We start from the raw sequence: 20534 nt of genomic DNA, 5'->3' as shown, positions 1-20534 counted from the left end.
ACAGTCAGAGAAGTCACTAATTCTGTAATTTCTGAAGTAAATTTAATATCATCTCTTCCTCCAAAACCTCTCTCCACCTCGCCCCTATTACAATTCTTATTTGCAGACAGGGAGAACTAAAAGATAGAACTCTGAATAAGCTTATCCAGTCAAGTACAGTTTCTTCAAAACAAAGGCACCAGCTAAACAAATCAGTTCTTTTGTCCTGGGAGACTGACCAAGACACTGTTCTTGTGGAGTTTATATCATAATGGAATTAAACTTTGACAATAATGGTTAATTCTCTCTCATTCCTCATTCTGTGATTGCTTACACATGCTGGAACATTGCAATAACAATAATAGAAGGAGATGAAATAAAAGGGTTTTAAGTAAATTCTTTTTTTTTTTTCCATCAATGAACAATATTCGTTTCTAAGTTTGGGGAATGTATTTGTTGAGTAACGTGTGAAACACACCACAGGATTTTGTATTCTTTACTCAACATGTATCACACAATGCATTATTTTAAATAATCAATCTCCTTTTATAAACCATATGTTTTCTGCACAGGATTTATAATCTCCCCAACAAACCTAAACAAAATTCTTGTTTTCCCCAATTTACTAATGAGATAAGGTAGGCTCCAGCAGATAAGTTATTTATTAAGAATCACCAGGCTCCATGGATCACATGGTAGTTCTGTTTTTATTTTTTCTGGAACCTCCAAACTCTTTCCACAGTGGCTGAACTAATTTACATTCTCACCAGCAGTGTATGAGGGTTTGCTTTTCTCCACATCTTTGCCAACATTTGTTATTTGTGGGTTTTTTTGATGATAGCCTTTTGACAGGTGTGAGGTGATATCTCGTTGCTGTTTTGGTTTGCATTTCCCTGATGATTAGTGATGTTGAGCATCTTTTCATATGCCGGTTGGCCATCTGTATGTCCTCTTTGGAAAAATGTCTGTTCAGGTCTTCTGCTTATTATTTAATCAGGATGTTTGTTTTTCATTGTTGAGCTGTTTATATATCTTGAATATTAATCCCTTATCAGTCATATCATTTGCAAATACTTTCTCCCATTCAGTAAGTTGTCTTTTTGTATTGTTAATAGCTTCCTTTGCTGTGCAAAAACTATTAAGTTTAATTAGGTTTCATTTGTTTATTTTTGCTTTTATTTCCTTTGCTTTAGGAAACAGATCCAATAAAAGATTGCTATGCTTTATGTCAAAAGTGTCCTGCCTATGTTTCCTTCCAGGAATTTTATGGTTTCAGGTCTTACATTTAGAGCTTTAATCCATTTTGAGTTTATTTTTGTGTATGGTGTTAGAGAATGTTCTAATTACATTCTTTGACATGAAACTATCCAGTTTTCTGAGCACCACTTATTGAAGAGACTATCTTTTCCCTATTGTATATTCTTGCCTCCTTTGTCATAGATTAATTGACCATAAGTGCATGGGTTCATTTCTATGCTCTCTGTCCTGTCTTTTTTTGTGCCAGTACCATACTGGTTTGCTTACTGTAGCTTTGTACTATAGTCTGAAATCAGGGAGCATGATTCCTCCAGCTCTGTTCTGCTTTCTCAAGATTGTTTTGACTATTTGCAGTCATTTGTGTTTCCATAAAATTTTAAATTATTTGTTCTAGTTCTGTGAAAAATGCAATTGGTATTTTGTTAGGGATTGCATTGAAGCTGTCAATTGGGTAGTGTGGCCATTTTAATAATACTGATCCTTCCAGCCCAAGAACACAGTGTATCTTTCCATCTGTTTGTGTTGTCTTCAATTTCTTTCATCAATGTCCTATATTTTTTGGAGTACAGATCTTTTGTCTCATTAGGTAGGTTTATTCCTATCCAAAATAATTTTATTTTTTTTGATGTGATGGTAAATGGGATTATTTATTTAATTTTCTTAATGATCAAAGACCAATGGTTGACAAAAGTTTAAGAAAATTATTGTTTTGTTTTTAATATCAATGATTTCCAATGTGACTGTACAGGTTAGGAGAAAAAAATTTTAAGAAAATACCAAAAATACATGAAAAACAGTAATAACAAAACCAAACCAAAATGTAAATAAAAGTCAGGTTTTTCTAGCACTTTTGTCTTTGTACTGATAAGGCTATTATTATTCTCCTGCATACTTGATTTTGATTGGCTATTAAAAAAATTGACCTATAACAGAAATTATCTATAATAAACCACAATCATAAGGGCTAGGCTCACATAGATTAAACTTTGTTATTTTTGGAAGCCTTATCTGGAAGTCTGGGCTATCATAAGTCTTCCTCATTAGGTGCTTTTGAGAATCAAATAAGATGATTGTGCTGGTGCCATGTAAACTATGGAGCACTTACATCTCTGGGCTATCATGACAAGGGGTCGGGGGGAAATGGTGGTACTACAGTAATCATGGCCTGGAGTCTAACATTCTGATTTATCTTTTGTCTGATATCAAATAAATCCTATAATATAGGTGACCTCATAATAATAAATCATAGAATTTCTTCCAGTGATTTTTTTTTTACCATGAAGTCATATTATTTATGAGCAAGTTTTAATTCAAAGGATTAATCAGATGTGAATTGCATCTGGCAGATTTTGGCAGATATCTGGACTTGAAACTACATGCTGCAGGTGATGTACATCTACATCTAGAGAAATCATTTTTTACATCTTATATCTAATCAGTGAAAAAGAGCAGAATCATTAGTAAAATATCCTCCCATTATAGGATAATTATTTAATTTGGGGGGAGGCAACATGAGTTCATTAAAGTTGGTAAGAATGAAATTACATTATTAAAACTTTAAATGAATAGATATATTAATCTAATTTATTTAATATCTTTAATTTAGAATTAAAATAAATTGCCACCAAAAGAGTGCCTTGCTATTGTCTTCCCTCTTGCCTCACTCTAGGCTGTTAACCAGCTATGCATGTATTTCAAAATAATCAGAGTTTTCTTCTAGTAACAAATAGTTAAAAATTTATTATCCTAATTAAATGAAGAACACATAAATATATATACAGTGATTTTTTTCTGAATTCCAAACTCAAGTAACACTGAAGTCCTGAATTATTTACTTACAAATAAAAATGCATTTTATTTTCCCAACATAAACACAACTAAATTGTTGTCATTTTTTTGCTTTATTCAATAAGATATTCTCTTTACTCTGAATAACATATTTAAGGTCCTATAAATAGGAGATCAATTATGTTTACCAAGAATCATCCACTAAAAATTGATAGACTTTCAAATAAATAGAAAAAAGGCAAATTCTTTACTATAGGAAAAAAACATGATTAAAGTGAGATAAATGAAAAAAGTAGTTGCATTAGAGTAAGGGCAAGACCCATATTCTACTTAATCACACCTGGAAGAGAAACATCCAAAACCAAAAGATAATTCTCATAAGTTCCTGAACTAATATTTGCTTGTTTTGAGGACCTAATATTATGAATATTTTTATATATGTGGTTAGCATAAAATACCCAAGTTTTATTATTAAAATCTGGAAATTAGTTACATCTAAATTTTACTGAATTTAGGCATCCACAAATACAGTAGAAAAATGTTCTTTAATAGAGTGAATAAATGATTAATTGTGTATTACAAATTAGAAAAATAAACTTTACTTCAATAGGCAGTTTAAATTATTTGTCATCTAAATATAGTGAACAATTACAGTAAATATAAGGACTGATGAAAAAAATTGTATTTGCAAAGTGCTCATTTGCTTAATGTGATTTTTAAATGTATGCTGTTTAAATGTGCACACAGATTATACAGTGAAGACTAATTGACAAAAGAAGATAGTAACTAAACCATTCCTTAAAATCCACACACACAAAGATACACTCCTTAAGTGGCTCTTCATCATAAGACATATCTTGAAAGTTCAATGCAAGCATAGTATCAACTAAGGCATACTTTAAAAGCTGTAGTTGGACTTTATCTGAGAAACGGTTAAATAAATTGAAATATGTTCTGTATCATTATGCATATTCTTCTGTGATAAAATAGCCTTATACTTCTTAGCAGCATGAAAAATTGTCCAACAAGGTAATAATCAAAAAAGAAGGAAAAGAGCAATCAAAAGAGAAAGGGGAAGAATTTTAGCATCCTTTAGCAAAGAAAGAAATAAATGACTTGTGTGAATAATTTCAAAGCCTTGAATAAGCTGCTTGTACCTCCCAGAAGACTTGTGGAAAAAATTAAAGAAATGTTTTAAACCCTGGAAGACAACATATAAGACAATTTTCATGTTTTTTTAATCTAGAATATAAAAATGTGAGAAGTACAATATTTACCGTACAAAGCCTTATCTGAGAAACCATTAAAAGAATATGGAAATAGCTTAATATTACAAGTCTAGAGCCCATGAAATTTCTCCAGTAAACAAAAGATCCTCCCTAATGCGTAAATTCATTTTGGTGGTGTTCAATGAAGAAATTACCTTATTATTTATCTAAAAATTTTGTAAAGGGCTATATTTACACATTACAAAGGAGGTGGGATATACAATTTAGCATTGTTTTCATGTTTGTTGAAGGTGAAATATGGGGTTCTACCACAATTATGGGCTTTCAATTCCTAAATTATGAGTGCTTAACCATACGGAGACAAAATAATGTGAATATACCATTACTGGGATCTACATGATTTTTACATCTTGTAGTATTTCTGTGTATAGGCTTAAAATAATAAATTGTAATCATATTGATCCCAAACTTCCAACACAACATATAGGCAGGAATATTTACTTAATTACATATGGACAGTTTATATATTTGAAAATAATTTTAACATTTTGAAAACTTTAAATCTCACTATTATTAAGATTTCCTTACTATAATGAATCATATTCCAATTTTTGTCTTCCAATTTTCTAAACCCATTTCTTAACATTCTAACTCCAAAAGGGTGAAAATTATCTTTCTTGAGTGGATTTACAGCTTCTATTAATCAAGCGAAAGGAATAGTTGAAAGTAATTCTCTTAATCTTAGAAAAGGCTGAGTCAAGGGATTATAGAATAACTTTGAAAAATAGATATTCCTTTTGTTTACAGAGATCTCTTCAGATCTACTTCAGCCTCATAAGTCTGTAACCTTCAAATCACTTGTGTTTTACCCTTTTCACAATTTCCACTAACTCCTTGATTTCTTTGGTCACTAAGTCGTGCCCATATTTTTTTCTTTTTATTTCTTCCTTTTTTATTTCTTTGATTTTTCTTTTTATAGTCATTGAATGTGTTTATCATTATACCTAATGTTGAATTATTAAAGTATTTATTTTTTAGTTGTTTCTTTTACATGTGTGGTAGTGGCCCTTGCCTCTAAGCTCTTGTTACAATAGTTTCTTCACACAAAAGCAAAACTTATTTTATGCAGACCCTCAATAGACATTATTCTCCATATCAAGAGCATGTAATATATCTTGCTGCCAGTAATTTCATAGCAAAGCTTTTCCACCTACTAAGCATGCATATTTGGTTATAACATATGAATATACCACTTACAGAAGAATACAAGGCAACATCTAAAATAAGTAATTTAAAATAATTGTCTTTAAAAACAAAACAGATTTCATACCAATGGATTTTGGGGAAATTTAATTCAGTTTCTCAAAGTTTAGTTTAAAAAGAACATAGATTTCATTAAATTGAAATGGTTGCCTTACAAAATAAATCAGAAAATTTGAAAAGTTTTTTTTAAAGCTTTTTTAAACAAAATTTACAGAGGAATTTATCATATAAAAATGTCCCTTCACAGTCACTTTATAAGAGAGTCATTGTAATTCTCAGAAGGCTAAAAAGTCAAAGTGCATCTGAATTAATTGTGTTGCTTGTTTTCAAAACAGGTTTCTTGACAGACCCCAGATACTTTCATTTTTAATAATTGTCTATGTTTTTGATGAAGTCATTTTATATATTGCACTTTCAGAAATGTTATTATAAATGCTTAAAATCTTATGATTTTATAAGTGAGTGGGTCCAATTATTCCCCTTCTCATTGATGATAGTAGTTAGAGATCCTTTTGGACCAATAATTTAGGGGAATGATTGTCCTTCACGAGATTTCCTATGTGTTAAACCTTAGCAGAATTACTGGCTGATCCTGATTCAAGTGACCCTAATTCATTATAACATATATAATGTTGATAATATGATTATATGAATTATAGACCCTTGGATTTTTATATTTAAATTATTAGGAGTTATGAGAGGTTGCATATTATTCAGAGACTAAAATGATTGAAAGTGTATTTTATCTGAAAATTCCATTCTCTGGCTTCTACTAAGTGAGGGTTATAGAAAAAAAAAAGTAAGTAAACCAAATACAGTCTCTTGAATATAATTATTTCTATATAAATATTTTTCTTGAGTTCTTCTTGAACTTAGCATTTTGCCTCATATAATTGTTACAATTCATAGTATAATAATTAATGTAATGATAAAAATTCTGCCCTTTTTTTAGACCCTGACTCAATGAGTCTTTAGCTTAGCTCTCCATATGATTTTATATGCTCCTTCTAATTCCATTATGAAGTAAAAGTTTTCCTAATCTGTTTTGCCATTCCTTTTGGTAGTGAGGACTTGCTTATATTTTATCAACTTTTTTTTCAGGCAACTGAAAGGCATGCCAGATAATATACATTAATGGATGATCATTGAAGATAGTATATGCTATGCTTTCCTTACTCAAAATAACTTTAAAATGCCATAACCTGAACAAAAAATATAGTTTGAGAGAGAAAAAACAAAATGAAATTATCATTAACTACTTTCTGCAAGTTTTCCCTTATTTGTAGATAACAAATAATTTTTGTTTGGACTGCAATAGAGAGAACATTCAAAAGTATTGCCTGGATATGCTTATAGCATTGCAGCTGGGCTTAAAAGAAGCAGTAGCTTCCAATCCTCATAAGACCTACACACAAAAGTCCAAGAAGACTGATTTTGCTGAAGTTTGTTATCCAAAGCAAGTTGTGGTGGGCCCAGGTGTAAGAAGAGTAGAAATAGTCCCCAATTCCTGATATGAGAAGCAGCATGCAGGAATAAGAATAAGAGGGATGGCTGTTGTACTATTTGAAGATTATGCACTACTTCAATCCTATAAAAATGAACCACATGTATATGGGAATTTTATGATCAAAATTTGGAAAATGTTTTATATTAAATTTCTATAATAAGTATACCTATATATGTAATATATGTAGGTAGATATTGATAAACCTTGTTTTTAAAACTTAAGGTAATATTTTCCAGTCTTATTTGATTAAGGTGAATTGTGGTTGAAAAAACAACTAACAACTTGCAAAACTGTATCAATCACATGGTAGATATATGGTTTTTCTGTCCTAAAAATCGTAATGAATATATTAGGTATTTCCACTTCCATTATTTTAATTAACCATTGTATATTCATGAAATTTTAGCCTAGATTCAGGTGAAGGTGGACTCTTGACTGCTTATAATGTAAGGAAAAGTAAAAAATTAAAAGGACTCAGGATATAATCATAAATTATTTGATTTAGATGATAGAGAATAGCTATATTGGAAGCTATGGGAAGATGGCATTTATTAATATATTTATTCTTCAATGAGTATTGAGATCCAAGTGGGTGTCAGACTCTGTATAAGACAACTAAAACTATATAAGTAGACAAAATATTCTTCTTACCTATTTCCACAAAGTTGACAATCTAATTAAATATAAACAAAAGTTTAGTATAATAAAAGTAAAAAAGGATATTATAGAGATTTAAATTGAAGGAGTACCCATGGGGTTGAGGGGAGGTGAAGAGAGGTATAGAAGGCACATAAGATAAAGTATAATAAAAACTAAAACTTGGAAGATGAATGTGAATAATTAACCAAAGAATCACTAAAGAATGACCTAAAAGGAACAATTCAAGCAAAGGTCTTGGTGTCAAGAGAAAGCATTAGAAGTACTGAAATAAATTCATGCTATTATAAAGTCTGAGGAAAGAGAGAATCAAAGATGCTATTGCAGAACTAATTACATCATGCTTTTAATACCTGTAAATAAATGTTCCTTTTAGTGTTAGATTCATAAGAAAACATTATATATGTTTTCTTGTCTGCTAGCTTCCTTATTTATGTTAATCTGGAAGTCACAACGTTGAAAACATATTTTTAGAAAAATCCTTTGTGATGTTGTAGTGAATGGTCTGGAGGGATTCAGGTCAATCTTGGGCACAGATTATACATTTACTTTTTTGCAATATATGAAAGGACTGACAGTTAATTTTGTCACAGTACCATGAAAAAATATCCTTATGGCTAACAACAAAGATGTGTATAAACCTCACCTTTACATTGAACTGTGATCGGATTGTTGATCTTCTTTAAATTGTGACTTAACATCAGGCTGCACATCAACTACAGGTATGTCCATGTGTTTTCTTCAATACGAGGTCTAGGCTGAAGGTGCAGCCCACATATAGAATAGCCAATTTGTAAAAGAAGGAAAAGTGCAATAGTGCTGGTGGAATTTTGTGATATTCTTGAAGCTTCCAGTTAGTCACTTCCACTTATGTTTCATTGTCCAGAGAAAATCCATGACCAAGTATAAGTTCAATCAGCGAGAAATTACTCTTCCTCAGAAAAAGGCTTCAAATTACATGGTAGTGAGTAAGGATGTATAATCCTTTTTATGGTGTAAAATGAAAAAAATTAATTGATAAAAATGTACATGGTTACTGAAAATAAGGCTTAGATGAGATTGCCCAGGGATAGATGGTAAGTAGAATAGAGAGGAACATGACCTAGAAGAAATCCTGGAATGACACTAAGAAATAAGAAAGTGGGAAAAGGGAGAGGAACCCTTGAAAGAAACAGAGTAAGTAGCCAAAGGTTTGGCTATCTCAAGAAATCATGACATCTCAGGAACCAAGGTAACACACAAACACACAGAAATTTTCATTAGTGTCAAATTCTACTGAGTGTAGGATCAGAAAAGTATTGAGTGTCTATTAAAGTAGGCACATCTAGGCTCTGTGGGAATAATTGGTTGTGACTATAACAGGGAGGGAGGGTGTTATGCAGTTTTACTGCCTTGAGTCAATTGTCACTGCTGGAATGGCAAATACTTTGTTCTTGTCATCTCTTGAAGAGAAAGAATTCAATCGAGAGACATAGAGCAGTTTCAAGCAGCAGGAGTTTTATTAAGCAAAGCAAGAGTATAGTTCTGAGAAAGGATGAGAGTGGGCTGTCTGGAAACAAAGAGCAGCCCCACAATGCGGGTAGGGCTGGGTTTTTTAGAGTGTACATCCCTCCCCATTTCCTACGTCATTTAACTGACAAGTTGATTGACAGCTTTAGGTTATATAACTTTTTCTTTAGTGTGCAGGCACTTACCCATAAGCACCCAAGATAAACCCATGGGGTGGGGGGAGAAAAACTGCAATGCTAATTTATTATAATTATGGCATAATGACTCAGGTCACTCTGAGTCACCTTTTAGGTCTGCTGCACCTGAGCCAGCCTGTGCTGGTAGTTTTTATCTTGCTTGGAACTGATAAGGCTAGAAGCTTAGCAGTCCTTGACCACAAAAGGGAGGATCCCTGGGTGTGTTCTGATCACAAGTGTCCAGGTGGGGGAGGGAAAGAGACCTGGTCATGTCTACCTAACACAATGAGAAAAGATTCTGAGAAAGTAAATGCAAAATACTCGGGGAGCTTGCCTAAAAAGAAAGTAGCCCCTAAACCTCAGTTAATTAAGCCCAGTTAATGTTTGCATTGTCAGTAGGCTAACTGATCTCTTCCTGTACCTATTGAGCAAGTGAAAAGCAAATTTGGAAAGACGGTAGGAGAATGAAAATATAATAATAGAGCAGACTGCACACTCACCATCTAAAGTGGTGAAGACCTGTGAGCCTTCCAAGAATCACAGTATTATTTCAGAAAATAATAGGATTTAAATTATCTTCCTTATACTCCAACCAAGGTGGAAAAGGGATCCCTTATAATAGAGAAACACAAATGGAAAAAAAATATTGGAGCTATGTTGAAGTTTAGGCATATCTGCACATTAGAACATATGTATTCTGATCCACATGAGAAGTCAGCCCCTTTGGACCACTGTTACACACAACACTAATTACTGACTACTGCCTATGAAAATAGTGAATAGTTACAGAGGGTGAACTACCACACTTAAGATACTTAAGAGTTATGAGTCCTTTTTTCTCTTCATTTTGCTAATTCTAGCACTGGAAGAACAAGATCTAGAAAAGAATAAGAAGAGGTATCTCAGAGAATGATTAAATTCTCCCTAACTTTATACCATGGAGGAAGGAAACTAAAAATTCAGTGCAAGAATTTCAAACTGCAGTGTGTTGTATTTTAATATTCAAAGTAAATATAAACATATGGAATCTTCCACAAGTGTCATTAAGAATTAAAAACATTTAGAGAGTGCAGTTGAAAGCAGTACAAAAAATGACTTCTTGTTTATGACCCACCACTTAGGAGCAACACATTTGTAACTCCATGGGCCTTCAGTAATGGAGACTATGGTTGTTAGGGGATTGGAGGACCTGTGAGAATACTAAGAGGACCCCAACAACTCACTATTTGAAAAACAAAACTCAAATAGGTTCACTACGACATCCATTCTAGAGACAGGGGAATCAGGGCCCTGTAGATTCATGAAGAAGTATTGTCCACTTAAAGTAAAAATGAAGCAGACAAATGTCAGTATTTTTGGTTTTTGACAGAAGCACATGATGATCTCAAATACAAAATTATCACAGAAGTCTGATTGACTAAATCAGTCTAAATGACAGTAGGTAAAACTCAGGTCTTGATCACCTGTTTTTCTGCTTGGTTGATGATAAAGTGGTTATGTAAAGTGGTTATCTGACTAATTTGGAGAACTTCAAGACTTTGAGTCAAGAAAGACTATGAGGGGGGCTTCCCTGGTGGCGCAGTGGTTGAGAGTCCGCCTGCCGATGCTAGGGGACACGGGTTCGTGCCCCAGTCTGGGAAGATCCCACATGACGCGGAGCGGCTGGGCCCGTGAGCCATGGCTGCTGAGCCTGCGCATTCGGAGCCTGTGCTCTGCAACGGGAGGCTCGCGAAACGCAAAAAAAAAAAAAAAAAGAAAGACTATGAGGGGATGTTTTGTATCATGACGTTAGACCTGAAGTACCAAATTAACATATTTACACTACTCTCATACTGCTCTGTTTGGACAAAGATTATGGCACTTTCAAATACATTTTTTTGGACAATAGATGTATAGGTTTATTTCTAAACTCTCAATTTTATTCCATTGAATATATTCTATATGTCTATCCTTATGCCAATACAACACTGTATTGATTAATTTAGTTTTGTGGTAAGTTTTGAAATTGGGAAACATGAGTCTTCCAACAATGTTCTTTTTTTTTTTTTAACTTTATACAGTAGGTTCTTATTAGTTATATGCTTTATATATATTAGTGTGTATAGGTCAATCCCAATCTCCCATTAATATCACCACCCCACCCCCATTTACACCCCCTGGTGTCCATACGTTTGTTCTCTACATCTATATCTCTATTTCTGCCTTGCAGACTGGTTCATCTGTACCATTTTTCTAAATTCCACATACACACATTAATATATGATATTTGTCTTTCTCTTTCTGATTTAACTCTCTGTGACAGTCTCTAGGTCCATCTACATCTCTACAAATGACCCAATTTTGTTCCTTTTTATGGCTCAGTAATATTCCGTTGTATAAATGTACCACCTCTTCTTTATCCATTCATCTGTTAATGGACAATTAGGTTGCTTCCATGACCTGGCTATTGTAAATAGTTCTGCAATGAAAATAAGTGTGCATGTATATTTTTGAATTATGGATTTCTCTGGGTATACGCTCAGTAGTGGGATTGCTAGGTCATATGGTAATTCTATTTTTAACTTTTTAAGGAAACTCCACAGTATTTCCACAGTGGCTGTTTCAATTTACATTCCCACCAACAGTGCAAGAGGGTTCCCTTTTCTCCACACCCTCTTCAGCATTTGTAGTTTGTAGAGTTTCTGATGATGCCCATTCTAACTGGTGTGAGGTGATACCATATTGTAGTTCTGATTTGCATTTCTCTAATAATTAGTGATGTTGAGCAGATTTTCATGTGCTTCTTGGCCAACTGTATGTCTTCTTTGGAGAAATGTTTATTTAGGTTTTCAGTCCATTTTTTAATTGGGTGGGTGGTTTCTTTTTTTTAATATTGAGCTGCATGAGCTGTTTTTATATTTTAAAGATTAATCCTTTGTCCATTGATTCATTTGTAAATATTTTCTCCCATTCTGAGGGTTGTTTTTTCATCTTGTTTATAGTTTCCTTTGTTGAACAAAAAACTTTTAAGTTTCATTAGGTCCCATTTATTTTTGTTTTTATTTCCACTACTATAAGAGATGGGTCAGAAAAGATGTGCTGTAATTTATGTCAAAGAGTGTTCTTCCTATGTTTTCCTCTAAGAGTTTTTATAATGTCCGGTATTACATTTCGGTCGTTAATTCATTTTGAGTTTATTTTGGTGTATGGTGTTAAGGAATGTTCTAATTTCATTCCTTTACATGTAGCTGTCTGGTTTTCCCAGCACCACTTATTAAAGACACTGTTTTTTCACCATTGTATATCCTTGACTCCTTTGTCATAGATTAGTTGAACATAGGTGTGTGGGTTTATCTCTAGTTTTCCATCCTGTTCCATTGATCTATATTTCTGTATTTGTGTGAGTACCACATTGTCTTGATTACTGTAGCTTTGTAGAATAGTCTGAAGTTAGGGAGTCTGATTCATCCAACCCCATTTTCTTCCCCTCAAGATTGCTTTAGATATTTGGGGTCCTTTGTGTCTCCATACAAATTTTAAGATTTTTTTTTTGTTCTAGTACTGTAAAAAATGCCATTGGTAATTTGATAGGGATTGCATTGACTCTGTAGATTGCTTTGGGTAAAATAGTCATTTTCACAATATTGATTCTTCCAATCCAAGAACATGGTATATCTCTCCACCTGTTTGTGTCATCTTTTATTTCTTACATCAGTGTCTTATAGTTTTCTGAGTACAGGTGGTTTTTTACCTCCTTAGGTAGGTTTATTCCTAAGTATTTTATTCTTTTTGTTGCAATGGTGAATGGGATTGTTTCCTTAATTTCTCTTTCTGATCTTTCATTGCTAGTGTATAGGAATGTAAGAGATTTCTGTGCATTAATTTAGTATCCTGCAACTTTACCAAATTCATTAATTGGGTCTAGTAGTTTTCTGGTGGCATCTTTAGGATTCTCTATGTATAGTATCATGTCATCTGCAAACAGTGACAATTTTAGTTCTTCTTTTCCAATTTGGATTCCTTTTATTTCGTTTTCTTCTATGATCACTGTGGCTAGCACTTCCAAAACTATATTGAATAAGAGTGGTGAAAGTGGACATCCTTATCTTGTTCCTGATCTTAGAGGAAATGCTTTCAGTTTTTCACCATTAAGAATGATGTTTGCTGTGGGTTTGTCATATATGGCCTTTATTGTGTTGAGGTAGGTTCCCTCTATACCCACTTTCTGGAGAGTTTTTGTCGTAAATGCATGTTGAATTTTGTCAAAAGATTTTTCTGCATCTATTGAGATGATCATATGGTTTTTATTCTTCATCTTGTTATTATGGTGTATCACAATGATTGATTTGAATATATTGAAGAATCCTTGCATCCCTGGGATAAATCCCACTTGATTGTGCTGTATGATCTGTTAAATGTGTTGTTGGATTCTGTTTGCTAGTATTGTGCTGAGGATTTTTGCATCTATATTCATCAGAGGTAATGGTCTGTAATTTTCTTTTTTTGTAGTATCTTTGTCTGGTTTTGGTATCAGGATGATTGTGGCCTTGCAGAAGAGTTTGGGAGTGTTCCTTCCTCTGCAATTTATTGGAAGAATTTGCAAAAATGGGTGTTAACTTGTCTCTAAATGTTTGATAGCATCCACCTGTGAAGCCATCTGGTCCTGGACTTTTGTTTGTTGGAAGATTTTTAATCACATTTTCAATTTCATTACTTGTGAATAGTCTGATTATATTTTCTATTTCTTCCTGGTTCAGTCTTGGAAGTTTATAACTTTCTAAGAATTTGTCCATTTCTTCCAGGTTGTCCATTTTATTGGCATAGAGTTGCTTGTAGCAGTCTCTTAGGATGCTTTGTATTTTATGGTGTCCATTGTAACCTCTCCTTTTTCATTTCTAATTTTATTGATTTGAGTCCTCTCCCTCTTTTTCTTGATGAGTCTCGCTAAAGGTTTATCAATTTTGTTTACCTTCTCAAAGAACCAGCTTTTAGTTTTATTGATCTTTGTTATTGTTGTCTTTGTTTCTATTTTATTTATTTCTGCTCTGATCTTTATGATTTATTTTCTTCTACTAACTTTGGGTTTTGTTTGTTCTTCGTTCTCTAGATCCTTTAGGTGTAAGGTTAGATTATATTTGAGATGTTTCTTGCTTCTTGAGGTAGGATTGTATTGCTATAAAATTCCCTCTTAGAACTGCTTTTGCTCCATCCCATAGGTTTTGGAAAATGGTGTTTTCATTGTCATTTGTCTCTAGGTATTTGTTTTTTATTTCTTCAGTGATCTCTTGGTTATATAGTAATATATTGTTTAGCCTCCATGTGTTTCTGTTTTGTATTGTTTTGTTTTCCTGTAATTTATTTTCAGTCTCATAGCATTGTGATTGGAAAAGATGTTTGATATGGTTTCAGTTTTCTTAAATTTACCAAGACATGATTTATGACCCAAGATATGATCTATCATGGAGAATATACTGTGTGCACTTGAGAAGAAAGTATAATCTGCTGTTTTTGGATGGAATGTCTTATAAACATCAATTAAACCTATCCCGTGTAATGTGTCACTTAGGTTTGTGTTTCCTTATTAGTTTTCTTTTTGAATGATCTGTCCATTGGTGTAAGGAGGTGATAAAGTCCCACACTAATATTGTGTTACTGTCCATTTTGTCCTTTTATATCTGTTAGTATTTGCCTTATGTATTGAGGTTCTCCTATGTTGGGTGTATATTTATTTATTATTTATTAATTTATTTATTTTTCCAACAGATCATTTAATAAATAACCTTTTCAATCATTTTAAATAAAAAGTCAATAAAATATTCCAGGAAATAGAAATTATTGTTTTTTCTCTGTTAACTTTATAAATCTTTCTTACCACTGATAAACAAATCTATCAGAGACCAAAATCTATCTATCTCTATAGAGATATCTAGTACCAAATAAAATATCCAGCAGTATAGTAAAAAAAAAAAAATCCTTTGACAAAGTAGGGTTATTTATCATACATTTAAAGGCTGCTTATGTTTTATGAAATATATTCATATAACATCCTATCAATGATTCAGAGAAAAAATGACTTAGTAATCTCATTTATTTAATCCAACAATGAACAATATCAACTCTAATATCAGATTATAATTCCTGACATTCTCCCATGTGTCTTGTCTAGTCACTTTTATTTTTCTTTATTTTTTAAACATCTTTATTGGAGTATAATTGCTTTACAATGGTGTGTTAGTTTCTGCTTTCTAACAAAGTGAATCAGCTATACATGTACATATATTCCCATATTTCTTCCCTCTTGTGTCTCTCTCCCACAATTCCTATCACACCTCTCTACGTGGTCACAAAGTACTGAGCTGATCTCCCTGTGTTATGCAGCTGCTTCCCACTAGCTATCTATTTTACATTTGGTAGCATATATAAGTCCATGTCACTCTCTCACTTCATCCCATCTTACCCTTCCCCCTCCCTATGTCCTCAAGTCCATTCTGTATTCATCTTTATTCCTGTCCTACCCTTATGTTCTTCATAACCTTCTTTTTTTTTTTAAGATACTATATATACGTGTTAGCATATGGTATTTGTTTTTCTCTTTCTGACTTACTTCACTCTGTATGACAGTCTCTAGGTCCAACCACCTCACTACAAATAACTCGATTTCAATTATGTTTATGGCTGAGTAATATTCCATTGTATATACATGTCACATCTTCTTTATCAATTCATCTGTCAATGGACACAATGGTTGCTTCCATGTTCTGGTTATTGTAAATAGAGCTGCAGTGAACATTGTGGTACATGACTCTTTTGAATTATGGTTTTCTCAGGGTATATGCAGTGATGGGATTGACGGTCATATGGTAGTTCTATTTTTAGTTTTTCAAGGAACTTCCATACTGTTCTCCCTAGCAGCTGTATCAATTTACATTCCCTCCAATGATGCAAGAGAGTTCCCTTTGCTCCACACCTCTTTAGCATTTATTGTTTGTAGAATTTTTGATGATGACCATTCTGACTGTTGTGAGGTGATACCTCACTGTAGTTTTGATTTTCATTTCTCTAATGATTAGTGATGTTGAGCATCCTTTCATGTGTTTGTTGGCAATCTGTGTATCTTCTTTGGAGAAATGTCTATTTAGATCTCCTGTCCATTTTTGGATTGGGCTGTTTTTTTAAATATTGAGCTGCATATGCTGCTTATAAATTTTGGAGATTAAAACTTTGTCAATTTCTTCTTTTGCAAATATTTTCTCCCATTCCAAGGGTTGTCTTTTCATCTTGTCTATGGTTTACTTTGCTATGCAAAAGCTTTTAAGTTTCATTAGTTCCCATTTGTTTATTTTATTTTTTAATTTCTATTCCTCTAGGAGGTGGGTCAAAAAGGATCTTGTTTTGATTTATTTCATAGAATAGTTTGCCTATGTTTTCTTCTAAGAGTTTTATAGTGTCTAGCCTTACATTTAGATTGTTAATCTATTTTGAGTTTATTTTTGTGTATGATGCTAGGGAGATTTCTAATTTCATTCTTTTACATGTAGCTGTCCAGTTTTCCCAGCACCTCTTATTGAACAGATGGTTTTTTCTCCATTGCATATTCAAAGATAAGGTGACTGCATGTGTGTGGGTTTATCTTTGGGCTCTCTATCCTGTTCCATTGATCTATATTTCTATTTTTGTGCCAGTACCATACTGTCTTGATTACTGTAGCTTTGTAGTATAGTCTGAAGTCAGGGAGCCTGATTCCTCCAGCTGTGTTTTTCTTTCTCAAGATTGCTTTGGCTATTAAGGGTCTTTTGTGTCTCCATATAAATTGTGAATTTTTTTATTCCACTTCTGTGAAAAATGCCATTGGTAGTTTGATAGGGATTGCATTGAATCTGTAGATTGCTTTGGGTAGTATAGTCATTTTCAAAATGTTGATTCTTCCCATCCAAGAATATGGTATGTCTCTCCATCTGTTTGTATCATCTTTAATTTCTTTTATCAGTGTCTTATAATTTTCTGCATACAGGTCTTTTGTCTCCTTAGGTAGGTTTATTCCTAGTTATTTCATTCTTATTGTTGCAGTGGTAAATGGGGAGTGTTTCCTTAATTTCTCTTTCAGATTTTTCATCATTAGTGTATAGAAATGTAAGAGATTTCTGTGCATTAATTTTGTATCCTGCTACTTTACCAAATTCTTTGCTTAGCTCTAGTAGTTTTCTGGTAGAGTATTTAGGATTCTCTGTGTATAGTACCATGCCATCTGCAAACAGTGATAGCTTTACATCTTCTTTTCCATATGGATTCCTTTTCGTCCCTGATTTCTGTGGCTAAAACTTCCAAAACCCTGTTGTATAATAGTGGTGAGAGTGGGCAACCTTGTCTTGTTCCTGGTCTTAGTGTAAATGTTTTCATTTTTTCACCATTGAGAACAATGTTGGCTGTGGGTTTGTCATATATGACTTTTATTATGTTGAGATAAGTTCCCACTGTGCCTACTTTCTGGAGGTTTTTTTAATCATAAATTGGTGTTGAATTTTGTCAAAAGTGTTTTCTGCATCTATTGAGATGATCATATGGTTTTTATCCTTCAATTTGTTAATATGGTTTATCATATTGATTGATTTCCATATATTGAGGAATCCTTGGATTCCTGGGATTGACCCCACTTGATCATGGTGTATGATCCTTTTAATGTGTTGCTGGATTTTGTTGAGGATTTTTGCATCTATGTTCATCAGTGATATTGGCCTGTAGTTTTCTTTCTTTGTGACACCTTTGTCTTGTTTTAGTATCAGGGTGATGTTGGCCTCATAGATTGTGATTGGGAGTGTTCCTCCCTCCACTATATTTTGGAAGAGTTTGAGAAGGATAAGTGTTAGCTCTTCTTTAAATGTTTGATAGAATTTGCCTGTGAAGCTGTCTGGTCCTGTGCTTCTGTATGCTAGAAGATTTTTAATCACAGTCTCAATTTCAGTGCTTGTGATTTGTCTGTTTATATTTTCTATTTCTTCCTGTTTCACTCTTGGAAGGTTGGACTTTTCAAAGAATTTGTCCAATTCTTCCAGGTTGTCCATTTTATTGGCATAATGTTGCCTGTAATAGTCTCTTATGATGCTTTGTATTTCTGTGGTGTCCACTGTAACTTCTCCTTTCTCATTTCTAATTTTATTGATTTGAGTCCTCTCCCTCTTTTTCTTTGAGTCTGGCTAAAGTTTTATCAATCTTATTTGTCTTCTCAAAGAATCAGCTTTTAGTTGTATTAATCTTTGCTATTGTTTTCTTCATTTCTGTTTCATTTATTTCTGATCTGATCTTTATGATTTCTTTCTTCTGTTAACTTAGTGGGTTTTTTTGTTCTTTTTCTAATTGCTTTAGATGTAAGGTTAGGTTGTTTATTTGAGATGTTTCTTGTTTCTTAAGGTAGGATTGTATTGCTATAATCTTCCCTCTTAGAACTGATTTTGCTCATTCCATAGGTTTTTGGTCATCGTGTTTTCATTGTCATTTGTTTCTAGGTATATTTTGATTTCCTCTTTGATTTCTTCCGTGATATCTTGGTTATTAAGTAGTGTATTGTTTAGCCTGCATGTGTTTGTAATTTTTACATTTTTTGCTGTAATTGATATCTAGTCTCATAGAGTTGCAGTCAGAGAAGATACTTGATACAATTTCAGTTTTCTTAAATTTACCAAGGCTTGATTTGTGATGCAAGATATCATCTATCCTGGAGAATGCTCCATGAGCACTTGAGAAGAAATTGTATTCTGTTGTTTCTGGATGGAATATTCTATGAATATCAATTAAATCCATCTTGTTTAATATATCATTTAAAGCTTGTGTTTTTTTTATTTATTTTAATTTTGGATGATCTCTCCCTTGGTGAATTTAGAATGTTAAAGGTCCTACTATGATTGTGTTACTGTCGATTTCCCCTTTTATGGCTGTTAGCATTTGCCTTATATTTTGAGGTGCTTCTATGGTGGGTTCATATATATTTACATCTGTTATATCTTCTTTGTGGATTGATCCCTTGATCATTATCTACTGTCCGTCTTTGTCTCTTGTTATAGTCTTTATTTTAAAGTCTGTATTTTCTGATATGAGAATTGTTACTCCAGATTTTTTTTGGTATCCATTTACATGGAATATCTTCTTCTATTCCCTCACTTTCAGTCTATATGTGTCCCTGTGTCTGAAGTGGGTCTCTTTAGACAGTATATTTATGGGTCTTGTTTTTGTATCCTTTCAGCATGTATGTCTTTTGGTTGGAGCATTTAATCCATTTTCATTTAGGGTAGTTATTGATATGTTTGTTTCTATTAGCATTTTCTTAATTGTTTTGGGTTTGTTATTGTAGACCTTTTCCTTCTCTTGTGTTTCCTGTCTGGAGAAGTTCCTTTGGTGTTTGTTGTGAAGCTGGTTAGGTGGTGCTGAATTCCCTTAGCTTTTGCTTGTCTGTAAAGTTTTTAATTTCTCCATCTAATGTGAATGAGATCCTTGCTGTGTAGAGTAATCTTGGTTGTAGGTTTTTCTCTTTCATCTCTTTAAATATGTCCTGTCACTCCCTTCTGGCTTGCAGAATTTCTGCTGAAATATCAGCTGTTAACCTTATGGGGACTTGGTTTTATGTTATTTGTTGTTTTTCCCTTGCTGCTTTTAATATTTTTTCTTTGTATTTAATTTTTAGGAGTTTGATTAATATGTGTCTTGGTGTGTTCCTCCTTGGATTTATTCTGTATGGGACTCTCTGCGCTTCCTGGACTTGACTGACTAATTCCTTTCTCATATTAGGGAAGTTATCAACTATAATCTCTTCAAATATTTTCTCAGTCCCTTTCTTTTTCTCTTCTTCTGGGACCCCTATAATTCGAATGTTGTTGTGTTTAATGTTGTCCCTGAGGTCTCTGAGACTGTCCTCCATTATTTTCATTCTTTTTTCTTTATTCTGCTCTATAGTAGTTGTTTCCACTCTTTTAATTTCCAGGTTACTTATCTATTCTTCCACCTCAGTTATTCTGCTATTTATTCCTTCTAGAGAATTTTTAGTTTTATTTATTGTGTTGTTCATCATTGTTTGTTTACTTTTTATTTCTTCTAGGTCTGTTAAGTTTCTTGTATTTTCTTCATTCTATTTTGAAGATTTTGGATCAGATTTACTGTTATTACTGTCAATTCTTTTTCAGGTAGACTAAGTATTTCCTCTTC

This window comes from Delphinus delphis, chromosome 4 (assembly GCF_949987515.2).
Source record: "Delphinus delphis chromosome 4, mDelDel1.2, whole genome shotgun sequence".
NCBI lineage: Eukaryota > Metazoa > Chordata > Mammalia > Artiodactyla > Delphinidae > Delphinus > Delphinus delphis.
The sequence above is the reverse complement of the archived record's forward strand: the minus strand, read 5'-3'. Positions refer to the sequence as shown.